Source organism: Suricata suricatta, chromosome 8, assembly GCF_006229205.1.
Source record: "Suricata suricatta isolate VVHF042 chromosome 8, meerkat_22Aug2017_6uvM2_HiC, whole genome shotgun sequence".
NCBI lineage: Eukaryota > Metazoa > Chordata > Mammalia > Carnivora > Herpestidae > Suricata > Suricata suricatta.
Window position 1 is genome coordinate 94856336 of NC_043707.1, and position 16754 is coordinate 94873089.

Below are 16754 nucleotides of genomic sequence, written 5' to 3' on the forward strand. Positions count from 1 at the left end.
AGAATCCTTTATCAGTAAAAAGATTGGAAGGAGATGATCTCAAAATAAAGGATATTTTATTTTATTTTTTAATGTTTTATTTATTTTTGATACAGAGAGAGACAGAGCATGAGAGGGGGAGAGGCAGAGAGAGAAGGAGACACAGAACCGGAAGCAGGTTTCAGGCTCTGAGCTGTCAGCACAGAGCCTGACGCAGGGCTCAAACCCACGAATGTGAGATCTGACCTGAGCCAAAGTCAGAGGCTTAACCAACTGAGCCATCCAGGCGCCCCAAGGATATTTTAAAAAATTAAATACAATGCCCTTTTATGACTGTATTTTCTCCTCCAATCATGCACCCTCTGTGAGGGGCCAGTGGTGGTCTCTAGTCTAGACTACTGCTTGCAAACTGCTCGTTTACAAAATGCTAACAACCGCCTAACAAAGGGTGAGTCTCCAGGACATTGAACTGTGAGCTCTCGCATAGAGAAAGTCAGCAGGTCCAGGGTGCACCACCCAACGCCAAACATCTGGTGATTTGAAGACATCTGGGGCTTTTCTATCATGTAGACCAAACATGATTCAGGTAATTGACCACATTTTTCACTTCCCAACCAGATGTCTTACTTCTATATAAATGAAGCCAATCTTGTACTTTCATGTGCAAATAAGCTAGACAGAAATTCACCCCTGGAGGGCAGAATTAATTGCTTATTCTCAATGAATACTAAATCACAGATTATTTCTTCTTTTTTTCCACTATTCTACCTTTGAAAAAGGTTTTCCACTCTTGCTTTGAAAAAGCATACATTACATTTTAGAAAGGTTCTGTCTTTAAAATGTTTCTCTTTGAGTGTTTTACTGCAAGGCAGTGTGCTATAATGAAAAGAGTGTGGTCTTAGGAGTCAGAATGAATTGGGTTCTAATTCTGTGCATACCCCCACTCTCAAGCTGTTAAGGGTCTTGGAAAAAGTTAAAGCCTCTGAATTCAGTTTCTTTGCAGTTACAAATCATTAAATCCATCTACAAAGGACACCAGGAAGACGTGAGATCATTCATTCCTATGATACGTGTCAGGCACTCATTCCGTGCCCATCACTGAGAGATGACGGAGAGCCACCATGATGCCCCCTGGGAGCTCTGTCAAGACCACATGCTCCAAAGGGCATGTGAGAAAAGTCACGCTTCATATCCTGAATGGCAACATATTGTCCAACAAAGGCAAAGCGTTTATTTGGGATTCTTAATAAAAGTATAAGCAACTTCAACTGTAGCTAATTTTTAAAGGGAGTATCAAGTTTGTGAAAAGGAAGGATCTGTCTGAAACTTTTCCTCTTTCTTGTATTGCTTTCAAGCACATATTGGGATTTGTTCTCATCCCGTTTGTTTAAAGAATTCATGTGGTTATCAATGACCCTCCACCTTCTATGCCGTTGTCCTGACAACCAACCATTTACTAGACAGAACATGGAAAGCAGACAACAATGTAATCCTTCAGTCAGGTTTAGTGGGTGAAACTCAACAGTACAGAGACAATATTCAAAAGACCAGGCTCTTTGTGTTTGAAATCCTTCAGGGGGAAATAAGTACATAGATATGAACTTACGCACACAAAGGAGAGAGCATTGTATAGAGAGATCAACTGGGTGAGGAAAGGCTGCCATATAGAACTTGTGTGTGGTTTAATAGCTACTGTATTTCAGAAGCCTGGCTACAAAGAAATATAGCACAAAAACACAAAGGGCTAACTTTATTATTGCTATTGTTTATCCTAACATGTTAGATTCTCTTATCACCAAAGCCCAGAAACATCTCAAATATATGAAGAAATAAAATGTGGCTATGGTTTTTAAACTTGTTTCCAAAGACCATATTTTTTTTCCCCAGAAGGAATCTTTCAAGAACCCTGGCATGTAAATCTCATCAGGTAAAGAAGGAAATGTCCAATAGTGATGTGCCCTAGCATTGACACTTGAGGGACATCCAGATAGCAGGGGCTGATGGATCTAGAATAGGTTTGAATCTAGAATTTAATCTATGGTGGAGACTGCCAATCTGGAGGCATGGAGGAATGGGAGTTTGGAGCCATAAAGGAAGCCTCTTCTCTTAGGCTTTCCTGTAGAACAGAAGCTTAAGGAGCAGAAAGTGTCCACTATTTCATCGCAAAGACCATGACCTCATCCTGGGTGAGGGAGGACATGGGCACTTACAGCATCCAAGGAAAGGAGAGGAATTTGCCAGATTGGCATTTGGTTAGAATGTCAGAGAAAAATCACTGAAGCGCTCACCCACACTGCCATGGGAACTTAGCAGGGGAAGATTCCAAACATGATGCTCTCACTTAATGTCATTTAAATCTCCACCTCTGTCATCCAGGGTATATGCATGTGTGAAAAGTGGGGAACCTCATGCAGAGGTGGGGAAAACACTCAAGGGATAAGAAGGAGGAAGCTTCAAGGTTTGTCAATGAAATAGAATCTGATTTCCCCAGTTTTTAAATCTCTCATTTTTTGGACACAAGACCTGTGAGAATAACGACCTTAGGCAAAATGGAAAAGGAAGTACCCAGAAGTGTCCCCAGCTACCTCACCCTTTCTGGCTGGTGACAGAGGCCATTTCCATGGGAAGCACTGAGGCCTGAGGGAGGGAGACCCAACCTCCAACAGGTTTTAGTGCCTGGAGCTGAGAGCAGAGACAGGCAAAGTGTACACGACTTGACCTTCTGGAGCTGTCTCCAAGTAAAGACTTTGGGACTGTACAGCCCCTGGAAAGTAAATCAAGGGTGGACACCCATGGAGAAGGGCATCTGTGATGCCAGCCCACCAGGCTAGGGCCTGTAGGATTAGAATTGATTTGTTTTTGAAAGAAAAATCAAGATCATGAAGCTATTACTGTAGTTTTTCCTCAGGTTACAAAGATAACGCAACTTCACTGTAAACAATACAAATGATACAAAAAGACAGGAGAAAAAAAAATCTGTCTTTATTTTTCCTCCTCAGAGATAACTACTCCTGAAATATAAGAAACTATTAAAGACCACCATTCCAAAATAGTAAGATACATATGTATTTAATTTTACATAAAAGGGATAATATAAGCATGCAGTTTTATATTCTGCTTTGAACGCAATAGTATGCCATAGACATCTTTACTCACCAATGGGTATAGTGCATTCTTCTTGAAAATATATATTCTATAATTTAAATGTACTATATTATTTAACCAATCCCTTAGTATTAGACACCTAGTTCATTCTGTCAAATTAAAAGCACATCCAGACTGCATAGGTAGTGTAAGGAGATAAAGGGGCTTTTGGAGTTGGGCAATTACTGCAAGATGGACAACGTTGTGACCACAACATCGGTAAGTGTCTCAAGAGTTAAATAAAACAGGTCTTTTACAAGGTGAGAAAGAATGTAGGGAAATGAAATCAAATAGTGGTGTCACTGGAAAGTAGATCAGAGAATACTTTGCCCCGGGGTCAGTGTATTTTGAGGGAGGACCTGTGATAGTTAATTTTATGTGTCACCTTGTCTGGAAGTTTAGAGCCACAGACTGCAATTTTGTCCCAGATATTTTGTCAAAGATTTTTCTGGGTGTTTCTGGGTGTTTTAGATGAGATTAAGATTTATATTAATAGTGTAAGTGAAGCAAATTGTTGTCTGTAGTGTGGGTGGGACTCATCTAATCAGTTGAAGGCCTGAGTAGAACAAAAAGGTTAATCTGTCTCCCCAGCCTCAGTATCCAAAATCCTTCCTGCCTGACAGTCTTCAAATTGGTACACGGGATTTTTTCTTGCCTTCCAACTAGAACTGAAATATCAGCTCTTTCTGGGTCTCTAGCTTACCAACTCACCCTAGGGATCTTGAGACTTGTCTACACAAACTTATGAGCCAATTCATTATGATGTACCTGTGCACACACACACATACACATAACTGCTGTTCCTCCAGAGAGCCCTGACTACTGACTAGTCCAGGACTTGATTTGAGAGGGCGAGAGTAGGAGAGGGGTGGAGAAGCGTGAGGGGGAGAGAATCCCAAGAAGGATCAGCTGCTGTCAGCACAGAGCCCAATGTGGGGCTCGATCTCACAAAATGTGAGATCATGACCTGAACTGAAACCAAGAGTTAGAAGCTTAACCCAGGCGCCCCTACCATAGTGTTCTTTAAGTGTTAATCATGGAGAGCATAAAAACTTTATCTTAGATACCACCTGAGCCACCAGGTGCCCCACAGTGCAGGACCTCTAAGGAGGGCTATATCTTGGCCCAAGGCTAAGGTAGGGCAATGTTCAGGACACTGGAGGAAGGACAGAATCCTAATCAAAGTTTGGTCAGCAAGCCTTTGGTTCCACTTGATCAGTAGGAACAAGCCACTTAGCTAATCATTCATAAGACATAGAATGGGAATTTGGAGGGTCTGTGTCTGGACTTGTCAAAAGTAAACAAGGGAAGCATCCATGAGTTTCATCAAAATCATAAGAAGAGTAATTCTTTGCTGTAGGCCATTTCCTGGAGCACACAACATGGTGCCATTTATTAAGCTTCAACTCTTTTATAGGAGCATGGGGCTCAACACTGTCACTGAAGATTTCTTACTATAAAGAATTCTATGAAGAACATCTGCGAACATCCATGCTTGTCCACATGGCATCACAGCCTTTTTGACGAGTTTAGAAGTGGCATCTCTGTTTCCCCTCACTTAGTGGCAGAAGCCATAAATAGGTGCCTGATATCCTCCAGCCCAGTGGCTCACATCCTTAAAGAACTAGAAAAACAAGGCAAAGTATGAACACTGTTCTCTGGCCAGAAAAATCACATCTGAAACTATGTGACCCCCCCCCCTTCCTTATTGGATGAATGCTTTCCCAGTCTCCTTGCTCAGTAACATAGAACAGAACTAGCCCAAGTGTTGACTCTGGGTATGCTCAGGTTCAAATACACTTCAACATTTACCAGCCTTAAGAATTCGGGTTATGTAACTGCTCTCTTTCTCCCTGTATGTGATAGGAAGAACAGTACGTAAAAAGGATGCTAAAAAAATGAATGACATGATGAACATAAGGGGGCCCAGGACACTGCATTGAATGTAAATGATTTTCCATAGATACTTCATTTTCTTCTTTTTCTCCCCACAACGAGGACGCTATAGAAAAGGGAAAAATGATACAAGGGAAGGGGCCTATTTTGTACTATGTGCCGGCTGAGATCCAAGCACGGTCCGACATGCTGCTTTACAGCTCTTATCTCTGTGAAACTCATTAATCCTGCAAGGGACAGGAGGCCTCCCCCATATTGTAGACAAAGAAACCCAAACACAGGACGGATCTGTAACTTGTCTGAATCCCACCTCCAAGTTCAGGATTGCAGTTCGGATGATAGTTGCTCTGGTTTTGAAAGCCCCTGTCTTCTCTGTCAGCCAAATGGAAAACACTCATCTCCCAAGGCTTAGTTCTACTGGGACAACGTTGCACTTGCCACTTCCCTCTCTAAGGTAACCTCCCATCTCCCTCTCCAGTGAGAAGACGGGGCTGCTTTGCCCCGGAGCCTAGAGCTGGTGACCCGGGGCACAAACCATGGCAAACTATCTATCAAGCAGATGCTCCAGGATGCCACTGTCTTTCTTCCCCCCTTGCAGCTCCCCTTGGGAACAACGGAGGGGTGTGCAGAAGAGACAGCCAGGAAATCAGCTACAACAGCCTAAATAATTCACAAAATGAATTCATACCACAGCTAGCTTCCCTAGTGCGAATAACCTCGTGAACTTAAAGATGAAAAGTAAAGCCTCTGGGTTTTCACCTTTCTTACCCTGAGGTAAGAGGGAAGGGAAGAGATGGAGACTGAAAGGTCATTTATTAAATGCCTGGGGGGCAGCTATCAGCATCTCTGCTCCTCAGCAGAGGAAGCTCACAGCCTTGATAAGTACTGAAGTTGGGAAGTGATACCAGCTGCCTGACTCCCCATCCTACTCTGGCGCATCATCCTTTCCTATTTTTGACCTATTGGTCAAACCAAATAAAACCTCAAGGGCTTAGAGAAGAGAAGAATGCAAAAGGTGTGAGTGTTCTGTTTCCCGACACTAACTCTCCCATTCTCATCCCTTTGCCTGTGCCCTCCTTTCTCACCAGCATTTTCAAAGTGGGCTCCCCAACAGGCAGTGTGAACAGCTCCGGGGGACTTGTTGGGAAAGCACATGCTCAGGTTCTGCTGGAGACCCACCGATGCAGAAACTCGCAGAAACTTGGGGTGGAGTGGGCGGGGGGGCAGCAGTCGCCCTCCAGGAGGAAGGTACAGAGAGACTGGTGAGGGACAGACCAGGGCAACACTGGACAACCAAAATTGGCATTCATACTAATGAATCCCTGCATGATCACCTGCTCCCCAGTCCTGACTCCCGGTTATGAAGTGAGAATCCTTATTTTTAAAAATTCCCTGGTGATCCTGGTGCCGCAGCCGACATCAACACAGACTCCCCCCAAAAGAAATGCTTTTACCGTTAGACCATTTAGTGACATTACGCACTAAATGGACGGACTTTACAACCGCCCCCTAGGTTTACATGATGGCTTCTTTCCTGACTAGCTGCATGACCTTGGGCAAGTTACTCTCCAGCCTTCTCATGTGTAAAACAGAGTTCATAACACATACTTTGGGGTGTGAAACCAAAAACAATAATGTAAAATGCTCAGTATCCTGTCTGGTACACAGGAGACAGTAAGTTAAGTGGGGGTTATTGTTATTAATCACTTAATAGGAATGAAGAAATAATAGCCCAGTAAAGAACCTCTCTTATATCAAATGGAACTGGGTGACTGCCCAGGAGAGGGAACCTGTGGCCCCTGCAAGCCTTCCCAGTCCCCCTGGGTCCCACAGTGAGTGAGACGATCTCTTGCAGGCAAGTGTGACATCCTCTAATTATGCTGCCTCACACAAATCAGATGCAAAAATGAACCTGGAAGGATGTGGAAGGAAAAACCGGGTGGAGTGCGAGAGTATTCTGAAACAATGTGAAGACAGAAATAGCGGTGGCGACAGAGCAGGAGGTACGAACAGAAAACCCAGGCTTCCAGGGAGGCTGGGCCGAGTGACAAAGGGGACAAAGGTGCACAGCGAGGGGCTTCTGTCTGGGCTTTCCTGAGACTGAGCTACACAGCATGTGCAGGAGGAGAAAGGTACAGAGAGACCAGTGAGGGGCAGACCGTGGCAACACCAGACAACCAAAACTGGCATTCATACTAAAATCCAGATTAGGAAGATGGCGTTCTACTCTGTCTCCATTACAAAACGATTATTACCCCTAAGGTGCAAAAGAAGCAAACTTCTCCTCTTGCTGCTGAAATTTGCAAATCTATCTTCCTAGGATGATAATGTGCTTTTTTGGGTCTCCATGTCTGCCCAGGCTGTTCTTTCTCGAGAACACGGAATAGGATTCCCTGCTTCTTCACACGCCTACCCTCTACTCAATCCTAAGAAAAGAACTCAGAGGTCACCCTCTCTGAGAAGGCCACCCTGCATCCCCGCCTCTTCCGCACCTGAACTGCACTGGAACCCTTCTCGGGACAGCCGTCACACCTAGGGTATAACTTAAGTCCCACACTTCCTTAATTCAGTGTTTCCCAGAGTGTGTTTCACACACAAAGACTTCAAAAACCTGCTGCTATTTTTAAAAGCAGATCTTGGTGCAAATAAGTTTGGGAAATGCCAAGCTGAAGCAGGTCAGGTTTCTTTTCTTTTTTTAAATATAGTTTATTGTCAAGTGGCTTCCCATATAACACCCAGTGCTCATCGACAGGCTTCTATACCGCAACCATTCTCAGAGACTTTACTACACTGGTGTGCACTGTGAATCTCTGAGGAAGTATGAAATGTGAATCCCCAATCCTATTTGATCACGGAAATGTTTTCTCCTAAAAACCACCTATAGGTCCAGAGTGCACGTTATGACCTATACTACTATCTTTTACTGACACTGTCTGCTTTCCTACTCTCCAGACCGTAATTTCCTTGTGAGCAACAGTATCTGTTCAATAAAGCATATCTGGTAGGTACATAAGCACTTGCTATATGGTACATACTTGCTGAAAGCCAACTGCTGGTTAAAAAGTTAACATCAGGGGTGCCTGGGTGGCTATCTGGTTAGGTGTTCGACTCTTGATTTTCGCTCAGGTCATGCTCTCATAGTTGGTGAGTTCAAGCCCCACGTCAGGCTCTGCACTGTCAGATTCTCTCTCTGCCCCTCCCCGGTGTGCACACACGCTCCTGCTCTCTCTCAAAACTAATAAACTTAAAACAATTTAAAAAATAGAAAAGCTAACATCACATTTCCCTTTTCAAAGCCCTCTTGCAGCTTTCTATTATTACACCTAGGAAAAGGTCAGATGCTTTACTCCAGGGCTCATGGGGCTCCACAGTTTTGAAATCTCTTACCCCATCTCTTGCCATGTCCCTCTTGGACTGCATTCTACTAATCAGGCCTTTTTTACTTGCTCAAATGTGCCAAGCTTCTTCTGCTACCTGGGGACTTTTGTTGTTATTTCCAGGAACACTCCTGTCCACATGTTCACATCGCTGAAACCATCTCACGAATGACGTTTCAACCCAAAAGTCTTCCCCACATTTCAGCCAGCATCTTATCTCCACCATAACAAACATCAGCAGGGGCCACTGTCTTGCTTATGTATGTACTTGCTTATGGTACGGAACCCCCAATCCCCAGCTCACACTGTCATGTAATATAGCCCTAACATTCTTTTTTTTTATAGTTTATTGTCAAGTTGGTTTCCATACAACACCCAGTGCTCATCCCAACAGATGCCCTCCTCCATGCCCATCACCCCTTTTCCTCTCTCCCCCACCCCCATCAACCCTCAGTTTGTTCTCAGTATTTAAGGGTCTTTCATGGTTTGCCTCCCTCCCTCTCTGCAACTATTTTTCCCCTCCCCCTCTCCCATGGTCCTCTGTTAAGTTTCTCCTGTTTCACATATGAGTCAAATCATATGTCCTTCTCTGCCTGACTTATTTCACTTAGCATGTCACTCTCTAGTTCCATCCACGTTGCTACAAATAGCCAGATTTCATTCTCTCATTGCCATGTAGTAGTCCACTGTATACATAAACCACATTTTCTTGATCCATTTGTCAGTTGATGGACACTTACAGCCTTAACATTCTTGCTCACTGCTACCATCAAGAGTACTGAAACATGTCTATCAACTATATTTAAATAATAAAAAATTTTTAAAATAATAAAAGAGTTCTGTAACCTAAAAAAATGTTTAAAGAGTACTTGCTGGTTACTAAAAGAATGAATTGAAACAAATTCTGTATCACAGCAGGTAGGAGAGCCAGCCTTCCCTCTAGAACAGGATCAAATCCTCACCTGCCAATGACTAGCTCTGTGACGAGGGCAAATCATTTAACTTCCAAAGGCTTCCTGTAAAATAGGAAATAATAGACTTCTATTTTAAGTAATAGATTGAACACGTTAATTAGTTTTTCTCTCTTTCTCTAAGATGGGAATGAAATAAAAGTGAAGGAGTATTTTTTTTCAGTTGTACAATGAACGTAACAAAAAATGTCCTATCTTAATCACTTCTTGTTCAGTGTGCATCAAGTACCCCCACACTGCTGTGCAATCCTCACCATCCATCTCCAGAACTGTTTTCATCTTGCGAAACTCTAGATTCATGAAGCAATAACTCCCCATTCACCCCTCCTGCCAGCAACCACTATTTTAATTTCTGTCTTTGTGAATTTGAAAACTCTAAGTACCTTTTATAAGTGGAATCATATAGTAATTATCCTTTGGTGACTGGTTTATTTCACTTAGTATGATATCTTCAAGGCTCAGTCAGAATTTCCTTCCTCTATAAAGGTGGAATAATGTTACATGGTATGCACATCCACTCACCTGTCACTGGAAACTTGACTAATGTGAATAGCACTGCTATGAACATGAGTATACACATCTCTCTCCAGGTAATCTACTTAAAATTCTTTAGGGTATATAACCGGAAATGAAATGTCGGATCACATGATAATCCTACTTTAATCTTGGGGGAAAATATCGTACTACCTTCCATGGTAGATACAACATCTTACATTTCCAGCAACTGTGCACAAGGCTTACAATTTCTCAACATCTTCACCAACATGAGCTATTTTCCGGGTTTTCTTCACTAGCCAGTATAAGGATATGAAGTAGAAGGAGTATTTCTTTTAAAAGAAATACAAACTAATAAAGGAAATTTATGAGAAAAGGCAATGCCAGCCACAAAATTTGGGAATTCAAAGAGTGGAATGATGAATAGTAATGGATTTAAAACTCCTAAGTGACCTGTGGGGGGCTGGGGTGACTCAGTCGGTTGAGTGTGACTCTTGATATTGGCTCAGGTCAAGAGCTCTCAGTTCTCGGTTCATGGGATCCAGCCCCACACTGGGCTCTGTGTTGACAGTGCAGCGCCTACTTGGGATTCTCTCCCTCTTTCTCTCCATGTCCTTCTCTCTATGTATGTGCACGTGCGCTCTCGCTTGCTCTCTCTCTCTCTCAAAATAAACTAAAAAAGCAGAGTTTCAATTGTGTTAAATTAGCCAGAAAAAAAAAGTCAAACTTAACTAAAACTGTAGTGGGGAAGTAGAGTGGTGAGATTATTTTCTGGTTTCATTTACTCTATGAGATTTCTTTCGGTTTTATTTTTTCATTCTTGGTTTTGTTTTTTTTTTTACATTGAGTCTTTTCAAAATGAAGAAAAAAAATTCAAAAGATGATGATGAGGTTACTGGATAGCCTCTGCAAAGACCAGTGTTGACAAATGTTCAAGATTGTGTTTCTGGGAAGCTCACTTGTGAACGGGCCACAAAGTTATGCTGGGGAGGAGCCCTCGGGCGTGGGACCAGTGTGGGAATGGAGAAGCCCATTTGGGGGGAGGGAGTGCTTACTGAGGTGACAATGAGCCCAGGCGGTCCAAGACTCCTTAGGCCCTTAGATACACCAGGTTATCTCTGTGAAATAACGAGTGTCAAGGTTTCCTGTGGCATTAGCGCAGCAGCAGCTCAGGCAGGTTTGATCTCCACCCTAGGCTTCACCGAGTCCCTCAGCACCTACAGATCTCACTACTGAGGGACCACAAATGACATTGAGTGGATCTTGATGGCAGGAGAGTATGAAGCCAGATGGAACAGAACTGCTCCAAAAGCGTGCCAGGTACGTTTCTGATGTGGGGCTCACAGCAGGTAAAAAGAGGAACATTGCCCCTGACCTCATCAAGTGTTTATTCTAGCAGGAACATTAAATCTGTAACTACAAACAATCCATAAAAAACTCAAATGTAAGGTGCATTATAGAAGGAAGTGCAGAAGATCTGTGGTTTGCTTAGACATGACACACAAATTCAACTGTACATGGCATTCAGGAAGCAAATGTATTTCCCTTGTTCCTTGGTGTTGTATCCCGCTCCGGGCAGTGAGTCCTCCTAGGTTCTTTTCCTGAGGGAGGGAGAGAAAAAGGGGCGACGGGAGAGGGAGACGCAGAGAGTAAAGACACGACTCACGGTTTCCGATCAGGTGAAAGAGAGAGAGAGAGCTTTATTCCAAAAACCGTCTCTAATAAAGGTTTCAAGGTGGGGAAAACAAGGCAGCAGACCCAGGTCAGTTGCTAGGAAACAGGGTCAAGGGATTAAGACTGGAGTAAAAGGGGAACCAGACTAAAGTGTTTTAGCACAGCGCCTGAGGGGCAGAAGCTACCCTGCCTGCAGGCGGTTAATCTTTGATCTTCTGGCTTCTCCTCTGGCAGGGAGTGGCGCTCCCCTGCCTATTTTGCAACTCCCCTCAGGGAGTGACAAATCCGGCTAGCAAGTGGCCAAGCAGCTGAGATCTTTGCCGCTCCCCACACCTTGGCTTCTTCTCAAGTGTTTAGGCCTTGTCTCCTTGACCAGCCTGTGGGCTCCTTCTGGGCAGAGCTGCCACCAATGTATCTGTGTACCTGGCACAGTGCCCGGTTGAGTGGACGCCCCATAAGCATGGTGAGGGATGGCTTATGCCTCTTATTGGTGAAAAGTCTGAGGCATGGGGAAGTTAAGTGATACGCCTGTCAGAAGTCCCTCACATAATCAGTGACAAAGTCAAATCTAAAGTATAATTCTCCTACATATGCAAAAGGTAGAGTCAGAGTACAGCTTTTGCTTGTTTTTCTAAATATTGTGAAGTCATCCTCTCACAGTAATTTAGAGAAAGCTCTAGGGCTGACTAACTGGTTTCAACTCTTGGCTTGGCTGTGTGCCCTTGGACAAGTTATTTAACCTCCCTATGCCTCTGTTTCATCATCTGTGAAATGGGGATAACGGTCTCTTAGAAGACCATAGAGTGGGTTATGTGAGTTATTAGAAATCAAGCTCTCGCAACAGTACCTGGCACAGAGAAGGTACTCAATAATGGTAGCGAAACTACTTACATTAATGCTCTTTTCCTAAATGTGATGAGTCAGTGTTTTATTAGTTATGATTAAATGTAGCTATAAATCCACAAAATAGTGACATAAGAAAAAAAGAAATGTTTTCTCTCATATCAAGTCTGGAGACGGTAGATCCAACGCTGGTACGGGGGTATCATAAAAGCTCACTGTTGTGCCATCCCTGGAGTACAGCTTGCAAGAGCGCCAGACACTCTCCCTGACTCAGGCATGTAGGAAGGGAGAGCACACACTCTCCTCGTCCTCTCTTTGAAGGGGACTTCTCCAGAATCCCCCTTCTGCTTACATCCCATTGGCCAAAACTTACATGAGTATATGTAGCTGCAAAGGAGGCTGGTAAATGTGGTCTTTAAGAGCCCTGTGTACAGCTACAAGTCTGAGTTTTGATAATGAAAAGGATAAGAGTTTGAAGATCAGGTGGGCCCTTGGCACATTTTGTATGACTTGGCCATGTACTGCTGGCTAGGGATGCAGTTGGAAAGGTGATTCCAGTCCTGTCCCCTTTTCCCAAAGTTTTGGGATTCATAACAAATCAAAAGACATTTTTTGAGCACAAGATCTTTCTCAAGATCTATAATGCTAGCTCTACTTTAATTATTTTGAAAGCACAACCCCCTTAAGGGAAATGTAACTATATGGGTCTGATTCACTCTAAATTATTGAAAAATTGATTTTTTTAAAAGGTGTTTGCTAGCCAAGACTTTTTGAACTATCTTAATGAGCTTAAAAGAAATAAAACCACTAACTCTTTCTTTTGAAGAGCAGAATCATGTTTTCACCAATAAAAAGAGAATAACTGAACCCCCAGATTAATGTGTTTACACATTCATTAGGGATGGGTAACCTAGCTCTTATAAGTCTTTGGCTTACCAAATAAACAAGAACTCATATTCTCATCACAATCATGGTAGATTTTACTTTGAAAGGCATGTTATGTACTTCATATTAATTATGGATTATCAATAATCTGAGTGTTTTTATTGGTCAATCTTTTAAAATAATGGACGTGATAGTGACTCATCAAGGAAACATTGCTTACTGATGTATTTCTCACAAGGATATAGAACGGGGCTCATAAAACAGTCAGATCTGTGATTGAACATCCCTTTCAGATAAACATCATAGTCCTGAATAAATGAGCTTTTACTTCCAGCAAGCTTACCAGACTTCTCCCTGCATCACAGAAGCAGGCCCTAAGAAGCTATTTCTTTAAGGGCAATGGGAAGGAAGATGATGGTGCAGGTGGACTGCACCAGAAAAGACAGGAATAAAGAAGATACAAGACAGAGAACAGGAGAGACACTGGATCTGGCCCTGTTCACGGAGATGACTCAGAAAACCAATAAGCCAAATGATTCAGCACCATCCCTATGAAAAATGCATGGAAATGACTGGAGGTTTAATTTACTGGTAAAAAGCATGAGCTTCTGAAGTCAGACAAGCTTGGTTTTGAATCCCTGCTCCTCCATCCAATAAGTATGAGATTCAGGCCAGTTATCAAACCTCTGTGAGCCTCGATTTCCATATCTATAAAGAGAAATAATAATAATAGTATCTGCACCTCACTGGTTTGTTGGGAAGTTTACCTGATAATTCACATCAAGTGCTTGAAAGTATCCCTGCAGCATAATACACACTCAACAAGTGATCACCATTATCAGTTCACAATTGCCTTTCCTTCTCTTTTTATAGTAGATGTTCTTCTTTCAAGAACCTTCTGTCTTTCATCTTTTATTCTTTAAAACAGGCAAACAGCTGGAGGTACATGTGAGGGTGGAGAGGACTATTTGAATTCATCACCCTAGGACTTCTAATTTCATTGAAGTAAGGAATAATAGTGAGGAAATTGCTTTAGACAAGGGTTTCTGCTCTTGCAGTTGATTTAAGCTGTCACTATCTGCTAAAAATGAAAATGCAAATTTGAACAAAGCCAAGGTTTCACTAGGACAGGAAGGAAAAGTTTGGGTTAGCAAAAATTAAATGAAAATGCCACTTACTGAGCTGGCACAATAGAATTACCTCCTCCAAAAGCAAAGAACAAGTCAAAGTGGATAGAGAAAAGTTGGCAATTTATGGCTTAAGACCACAGTAGAAAATAGGCCTCTTTCGGTAAAGTTTAGTTATTATTGCAAATTTCAGAGCAGAGTATATTATTCTTAGAGGTTCATGCATTGCCTGCTCAGTAATAACAAAAAATTAATAATCTGTTTCTTCACAGTCTAGTTTTCAATAATAAAAATAAGTTAATCATCCATTTTCTCCACAGTCACAGGCAAGGGCCAGGTATCTAGGACAATGCCTGGCACATCAAATGCTCAGTAAATATTTGTTGAACAAATGAGTAAATTTATACACGAAGGAGTGATTTTCATCAGCATTTTCCTCCATTCATGTTGACAACTTTCCTGGGTAACCACCAAACTTAGCCAAAGCAGTTGGGAAGGAGTAGTGTTTTGGATCACCAATCAATGCAGGACTAAGGAAGCTAGCCAGGTTGCAGAACTTCCGGTATGTAACAGCTAGAAAAAATCTAAGAAACCATCAACTCCAATGGGTCTCCAAGTATGGCTGGGGACCATCACCTAGGAACTTGTTAGAGATGCCAGTGCTTGAGTCCTCAGATCTCCTCTATCAGAAATTCTAAGGGGGACCCAGAAATCGGCATCTCAAGAAGCTCTCCAGGTGTTTCTAATTTGTGCTCCAGTTTGAGAGCAGCTGATATAGTTCAGTGTACTCACACAATGGAAGCCCAGGAAGGGAAAATCAGTCATTTTTGCAGAATTAGCTTTTGTAATAACTAGATAATTAAAGAATGTCAAAATTACCACTTCTTGGCTTCATGCCATCATTTTGCCTCTCTGAGATTCAGTTTCCTCACTGTAAAAATGGGAAGAATACTACCAACTCATGGTGGTTATAGTAATTAAGTGACACTATATAATAAAAGATACAGAACATAGTAGATGTTCATCATCTTAATTGTCATGCCACCCTGTTCCATCATGCTTTAGGGTAGAGTGAGGGTTAGTGTCACAGGATTTGAGATCTATTTCTCAAAAAGACAGAAAAAAGATATTGGAAAACTAACATTCAACTTAATCATGATGGCAGAAACTGATAGTTGGCCCCCAATATACATTCTCTCTGTCTCCTATAGTATGTGATATTTCATCTAGGTACATGGCCACCGTCTAAAGGATGCATTTCCCAGGCTCTCCCACAGCTAGTTCTGCCCTGGTCAATGGGATAAGAGCAAGAGTGATAATGTGTAATCACTTGTTCATGACCTTAGATGAAAGGAACATATGTTCTTTTTTCCCTTCCCAAGGGCTGGAAACGTTTTTCTATCAGTCTCATGGACAAAATCCTAGGCAGGATGGAATACCAGTTAAAAAGCTTATATCCTTGAATCCATTCAGGTATCCTACAAGTCCTGGACCAGGAGACATAAAATCCTCTCTCACCTGAGCCTTGTAATTTGAGATTTTTTTATAGCAGTACTCTGTATTCTAAGTATAAAATCAGGAACTCTTGTCATACATACATTTATTCAAAAACAACCATAAAATTACATGGTATATACTGGATTCTTTTTTGTTGTGCCATAAGCCAATAGGATGTTCTGGAAATGGCAATATTTCAATATCCAAACTAAGTCTCATAGACTATGCAGTAGTGTCAAATAAATTAAAACTCTGTTATCAGGTCCTATAACTATGTATGTATGTATGTATGTATGTATGTATGTATGTATATGTATAGGTGTATGCATATGCTATGCACATTCACATATGCATATGAACATATATTTAATATATATAAATATAAAACTTATAAATTATATAAATTAAAGTTTCCTTTTTGGGAAATGCAGTCAAGATTCCTATATCCAAAAAATCTCTTTTTAAAATAAATGGTCACTTTTGCAGGGACAAGAAAAAATTGCTCAAATATGAAAACATTTGTTCAGGATTCGTGCAAGTGGGCTTGAGACTGGAGTTTGCTACCAAGAAGATTTCACTTTAGATTTGTGTCTGGCAAGCCCACAAGAGATTCTAACATTAAGCTGTTTTTGAAATAATTCCAGGGTGACCTAAGCCATTAAAAGAGGACTCAGCTGGTGATAAAAGGATCTTGGTAAACATGATCATCAACTTGACAAACACATTCATCTGGAGACATCTAACCCTTGATCTGTACCCCTATAAACTGACTTTTCTGAATAGTTTAGTATACCCAAGAGAGTAAAGATGTTGCTTACCACCTGGTTATCACAGACCCTGTTCTTCCCATACTTGCAGAGCTGGGC

General features: G+C 42.0%; 1 protein-coding gene and 1 long non-coding RNA gene across 9 annotated transcripts in view; one reads left to right on the top strand and one right to left on the bottom strand.

Moving 5' to 3' along the window:
* The window catches only part of FGGY (FGGY carbohydrate kinase domain containing), a 418690-nt gene that overhangs the window by 223835 nt on the left and 178101 nt on the right, over positions 1-16754 (bottom strand). The gene's annotated exons all lie outside the window — the stretch shown is intronic.
* LOC115298880 lies at positions 395-1252 on the top strand. The gene is made up of 2 exons (XR_003911882.1): positions 395-565; positions 983-1252. It is a non-coding gene; the product is annotated as an uncharacterized LOC115298880 (long non-coding RNA).